The 5,899-nt window shown below is 36.0% G+C and overlaps 1 pseudogene; it reads left to right on the top strand.

Moving 5' to 3' along the window:
- The first annotated feature begins 2,832 nt into the window (after window positions 1-2,832).
- Window positions 2,833-3,219, top strand: LOC123824691 (annotated as a pseudogene).
- Window positions 3,220-5,899: the final 2,680 nt, after the last annotated feature.

The following is a 5,899-nucleotide window of genomic DNA, read 5'->3' as shown; positions in this document are numbered from 1 at the left end:
TTTTTGACAAAGGAGCCAAAAACACACAATGGAAATAAGAAAGCCTCTTTAGTAAATGTAGAGACTCTTTAGTAAATTTAGGAATGTAGAAAGTCATATGCAAAAGAAAATTAGACTACTGTTTGTACCCATATACAAAAAAAATAACTCAGAGTGGATCAAAGACCTAAATATGCACTTAAAACAATATATAGAATAAAAGATAAGTACGAAATTTATGGACTTTGGTCTTAGAAAGGATTTTATGAATTTGACCCCAGAATAAAGGTAGTGACAAAAATTAATGAATGGGACTTACTATATCAAACTAAAAAGCCTCTCTGCACAGAAAAAGAAACTTCCAACAAAATAAAAGATTAAACAACCAAATGGGAGAAGATGTTTGCAAACAACACCTCTGACAAGGGGTTAATATCTAAAAATATGTAAAGAACTCATACAATTCAACACCAAACTAACTAATTAAAAAGGTGAAGGAATTAAGCAAAAGACAAAAACCCTTCTCATATATATTCATACACAAGAAACAGTATGGACAATCCCAAAGGGAAATGTGGCTCAGGGGGAAGCAGGAAAGGGCAGATAGGGGTAAATGGTGATAGAAAGAGATATGACTTGAAGTGGTGAATGCTCAATACAATATATAGATGATGTATTATAGAACTGTATACCTTAAACCTATATAATTGTATTAACCAATGCAACATAAATATGTTCAATAAAAAAATGAGCAGAGTGCCTAAACAGAAACTTCTCCCAATAAGACATTTAAAGAGCAAGCAGATATATAGAAAGGTGCTCAACTTTTGTATCTATCAGGGAAACAAATCAAAACTACCACCTCACACATGTTAGAATGGCTATTATCAAAAAGATCATTAAAAACAAGTGTTGAAGATGTGGAGGAAAAGAAACCTTCATTTACTGCTGATGGGAATGTAAATTGGAATAGCCACTATGAAAAACAGTATTGAAATTCCTCCAAAAATTAAAAATAGAGTTACCATAAAACCTAGTAACCCCTCTTTGCATATCTATCTGAAAATGTTGAAAACATTTATTCACAAAGATATATGCACTCCTACATTTATTGCAGCATTATTCATGATAGCCAAGACATGAAAACATCTGAAGTGTTCTTCAACAGATGATTGAATAAAGAATATGTTGTACATATATATGATGGAATAGTACTCAACCATAAGAAATGAAATACTGCCATTTGTGACAACATAAATGGAGTTTGGGAGTATTATGCTAAGCAAAATACATCAGGCAGAAAAGGTCACGAGCCATATGATTTTATGCATATGTGGGATTAAAAACTGAAAGAAACAAATGAACAAACAAGACAAAATTTCATAGACTCAAAAAAGTATGGTGGTTACCACAAAAAAGAGGGTGAGGCGTGAGGTTGTAAAGGGTAAATGGGGTCAAATATATGGTGATGGAATAATATTTGACTTTAAGTGTTGGGCACATGATGCAATATACAGATGAATCAAAAAGTGTATACTTTAAATGTATGCAATGTTATAAATGAATGTCACCTTAATAAATTTAATGAAAAATATATAAAATTAGGCTCAACATAATAAATGCTTTTGATATATTATGCCATACAATTATATTTTACCTATGTAAAGGTAGGTATATTTTATATAATAAAATATAAATATAAAATTATAAAATATAAAATTATATATTTATAGTTAAATTATACATTTATATATTTATAATTAAAATATAAAATTATATTTTATAATTTTATAAAATATAAAATATAAATAAATTAAAAATATGAGCAAAAAGGTAATTATGACATTGAAGTTTCTTTAACTTTTATTTTATTTTAATTGTTGTTCAAGTACAGTTTTCTTTCTTTTACCCCATCCTAGTCCACCCCCCCCAGCCCTCTCCATCTCCCTCCCATTTCCACACACCCCCTAGTTTTTGTCCATGTGTCCTTTATACTTGTTCCTGTAAACCCTTCCCCTTTTCCCCTGAAATTCCTTTCCTTCTCCCCTCTGGCTACTGTCAGCTTGTGACATTGAAGTTTTGAGAACACAGTTTCTACAGAATTATAGTGAATTTACAGCCAAATATGAACTAGAGAGAAAAGGTAGCAATTAATATGGATAGTAATAGTAATTACCATATATTGGATATACAATGCCAAAACAATGGTTAAGGCCTTCAGTTATTTTATTTCAGTTAATCCTGAAGAACAATATGCTATAGCTGTTATTGGTATTCTTATTTTACAATAGAAAACCCCCAGAGTCTGAGCAAGTTATTAAAAGAATGAAGTAAATGAAGGTTTCTTTTTCTCTGCAACTTCAACACTTGTTTTTAATTATCCTGTGGATAATAGCCATTCTTGGCCAAAGGCATGCAGTCAGTAAATATAAGAAGTAGGGCTGATAGATATTAATTTTCATGCTTCAATCATCTGGAGTGTACTATTTAACATTTTATCAGACTTGAACAAAGTTTCAACAAATGGTGTGAAATTTAAAAGAGTGTGAAAACTAATTCTGAGTAATAATAAGAGAGAAGACAAACACTTCATTAGCAACTTAAAATTGTTTCATAAGAAAGCTTTCTGGAAGGTTTTAGTTGAGAGGCTTGGGGTATTGTTTCAACCACCGCCCCCTACAGTTGAGGTCGTGTGGATATCTGGATGGGAAGAAGATAGTATTACCCCACCTAGAGGCTGCATTTCAAGAGTGCTGTCATTTCCTCAGGTCAGACCTTTAGGGGTGCTTAGGTACCTTCTAGAGCGTTAGACCCAGCACCCCTTTCTTGCTTCTGCAGACTTTCGTCTGCGCCATGGCTGAGCTGATTCAGAAGAAGCTGCAGGGAAAAGTGGAGAAATGACAGCTACAGAAGGAGTTGAGTAAATCTATGTCAGGGTGGCAGAAGCTGGAAGCACAACTAGCAGAAAATAATATCGTGAAGGAGCAACTGACTCTGTTGGATGGGTCTAGCAAGGTCTTTAAACTTCTGGGTCTTGTGCTGGTCAAACAGGAACTGGGGGGCACTCAGGCCACAGTGGGGAAGAGCCTGGACTATATAACAGCTGAAATTAAGAGATACAAATCCCAGCTCCGTAACCTTGAGCAGCAGTCAGAGCAACACAGGAAGACCCTCGCTCTGCTGAAGCAGGTGTTCCAGTGGGCCCAGGTGACAAAGGCAGGGGCTCCTGGGAAGGCCTGACCCCATGGTTGGGGGAAGGGAGGGAAACCAGGCAGCTCTAGGGTTTATAGAATAGCTAATAAAATGTGAAAACACTTGGCTGTTTTCTGAACAGACATTTCTGTCATAATTGTCTCCATCCTTTCCCCTGGCTCCTGGCCACCTGTTTAGTGGCAAAAAAAAAAAAAAAAGAAAGAAAGAAAGAAAGTTTTTTGGAAGACTATCTTTAAATTTTCTTCTGTGCCTACATTTGAGTAAAGGTCATGTTTGAAAAGTAACTATAAAGTTTCAACCACAGCAGGTACATTTTGAGTAAGTTTTTTCAGATATTCCCAGTATTCACAATGATTAAAACACAGGAGAAAATGTTAATGTGAAAGCAACTATACTTAGGCTTTCAGATATAAACTTTTTTATTATTGTTGTTCAAATACAGTTGTCTCCAATTTCACCCCACCACACCCCCTACCCCACCTATTCCCACCTCCCACTCTGGAACCTACCTCCTTTGGCTTTGTCCATGTGTCCTTTATACATGTTCCTTGATGGCCTTCTCCCTATTATCCCCTATAATCCCTCTTTCCCCTTCTCTCTGGTTACTGTCAATGTGTTCTTTATTTCAAAGTCTCTGGTTGTATTTTGCTTGCTTATTTGTTTTGTAGATTAGGTTCCACTTATAGGTGAGATCATCTGGTATTTCTCTTTCACTTCCTGGCATATTTCATTTAGCATAAAGCTCTCCAGAACTATCCATGATGTCAGGAAGCACAGGATCTCCTTCTTTCTTTCTCCTGTGTAGTATTCCATTTTGTAAATGTACCATGATTTTTTGATCCACTTGTTTACTGATGGCACTTGGGTTGTTTCCAACACTTGGCTATTGTAAATTGTGCTGCTATGAACATTGGGGTGCATAGGTTCTTTTGGATTGGTGTTTCAGGTCTCTTAGGGTATAATCCCAGCACTGGAATTGCTGAGCAAACAGGAAGTTCCATTTTTAGTTTTCTGAGGAAATTCCATACTGTTTTCCACAATGGCTGCACCAGTCTGCATTCCCACAATGTACTAGGGTTCCCTTTTCTCTCCAACCTCTCCAACACATGTTTGTTTATTTGTTCATGATGGCCATTCTGATTTGTGTGAAGTGGTATCTCATTGTGGTTTTAATTTGCATCTCTCTGATGGTTAGTAATGCTAAGTATCCTTTCATGTGTCTCTGGGTCCTCTGTATGTTTTCCTTGGAGAAATGTTTGTTCAGGTCCTTTGTCCATTTTTTTAATTGGGTTGTTTGTCTTCCTGGAGTAGAGTTGGGTGAATTCTTTGTATATTTTGGAGATCAAACTGTTGTCTGAGGTATCATTTGCAAATATGTTTTCCCATATTGTTGGTTCTCTTTGCACTTTAATGCTGTTTTCTTTAGCCATGTAGAAGCTTTTTATTTTGATGAACTGTGGAGCTACAATCAATCATTGATTTCCCTCTTCTCCAAAGCTCTTGTGTCACCTGCTGACCCCAGTACCAAGCACCAGGCCAGGGACTACATCAGCCTTGGTCCCTGCACAGACTCCAGAGACCTTACCATCCCAACACAATCTCCTTATCCTCTGTTTTTCAACATCCCCTAAAATTTTGACTTCCAAACTTCTTAAAAACTTCATTGGCTGTTCACTGTTCTCCAGAAGATCAGCTAGGTATCTCAGCTGGGTGCAAGAGCAAGTGGGTTTTGCTTCCACCTACCTTGCCACCATCTTTCAAGTCCCTATGTATTTATTCTCACATGTTTAAACATCAGTCACCTTCAAGTACTGTCCAATTGTTGCAATATGCCTGTCAAGATTTTTCACTGCTCAAAACAGTTTTTGGACTAATCAATTTTGATGTCATTTAGTTATTGCTTCTGCTGCTTTTTGTTTAACCTCTTCCACATTAGCAGAACATTTTTACTTGAAGACTTTTTCATGCAGAAACACAAAACAAAGGCACTCAGTGTGAGGCACTCAGTGTGAAAAATAGGGTGGATTGAGTACAGGAGTCATGTTGTTTTTAGTCAAAAACTACTAAACACTCAGCACAGTGTGGGCAGGTGTGTTAGTAAATCACCCATCATGAAATGAGAAAATGCATTAAAAGAGTCTTCAAAAAATTCACTGAAACTTAATGTAGCCTCATACAAGAATGCTAGGTGGTACACTGATACAGATGGGTTTCTAGAACACTCACCTTGCAGGGGAAGCCTCTACTGTAAGGGTCCTACCTCCCAGAAGATAATTCCAGCTTCTTTGGGTTACCTCCTTGTATTTTTTAACTGCCTCACTCCCCTTACTGTAGAATAAGAGTCATAATGTGGGAATTAATTTCATCAATCACAATCTTCCTTATAGTAAAATGAAGTATCCTCCATAATGTTAGGGATAAAAGACTTAGTTGAATTAGTAATTTTCAATGACTATAACATAGAAAGAAAATGTGCATCTTAGTTCTGTTTAGATGTAATACTCTTCTTTGTATGAACTATCCAATGATCCCTGTGAACCAGGGAATAAAATGCCTTCACATTACAACTATGGATTGGACTCTCATAGTCTGGGATGAGTCAAAGAATTAATATTGCCATTTTTATATTAAACATTTTATGTAACCTTATTCACATTTTATGATTGTTGAGGCTAATCTATAGAAGTGGACAATTTTTTTTGAAAAA

This window comes from Phyllostomus hastatus, unplaced genomic scaffold (assembly GCF_019186645.2).
Source record: "Phyllostomus hastatus isolate PE091 unplaced genomic scaffold, TTU_PhHast_1.1 phas_contig_118, whole genome shotgun sequence".
In the NCBI taxonomy this organism is placed as follows: domain Eukaryota; kingdom Metazoa; phylum Chordata; class Mammalia; order Chiroptera; family Phyllostomidae; genus Phyllostomus; species Phyllostomus hastatus.
Note: the sequence above shows the minus strand (reverse complement) of the source record. Positions and strands in the feature narration are given on the sequence as shown.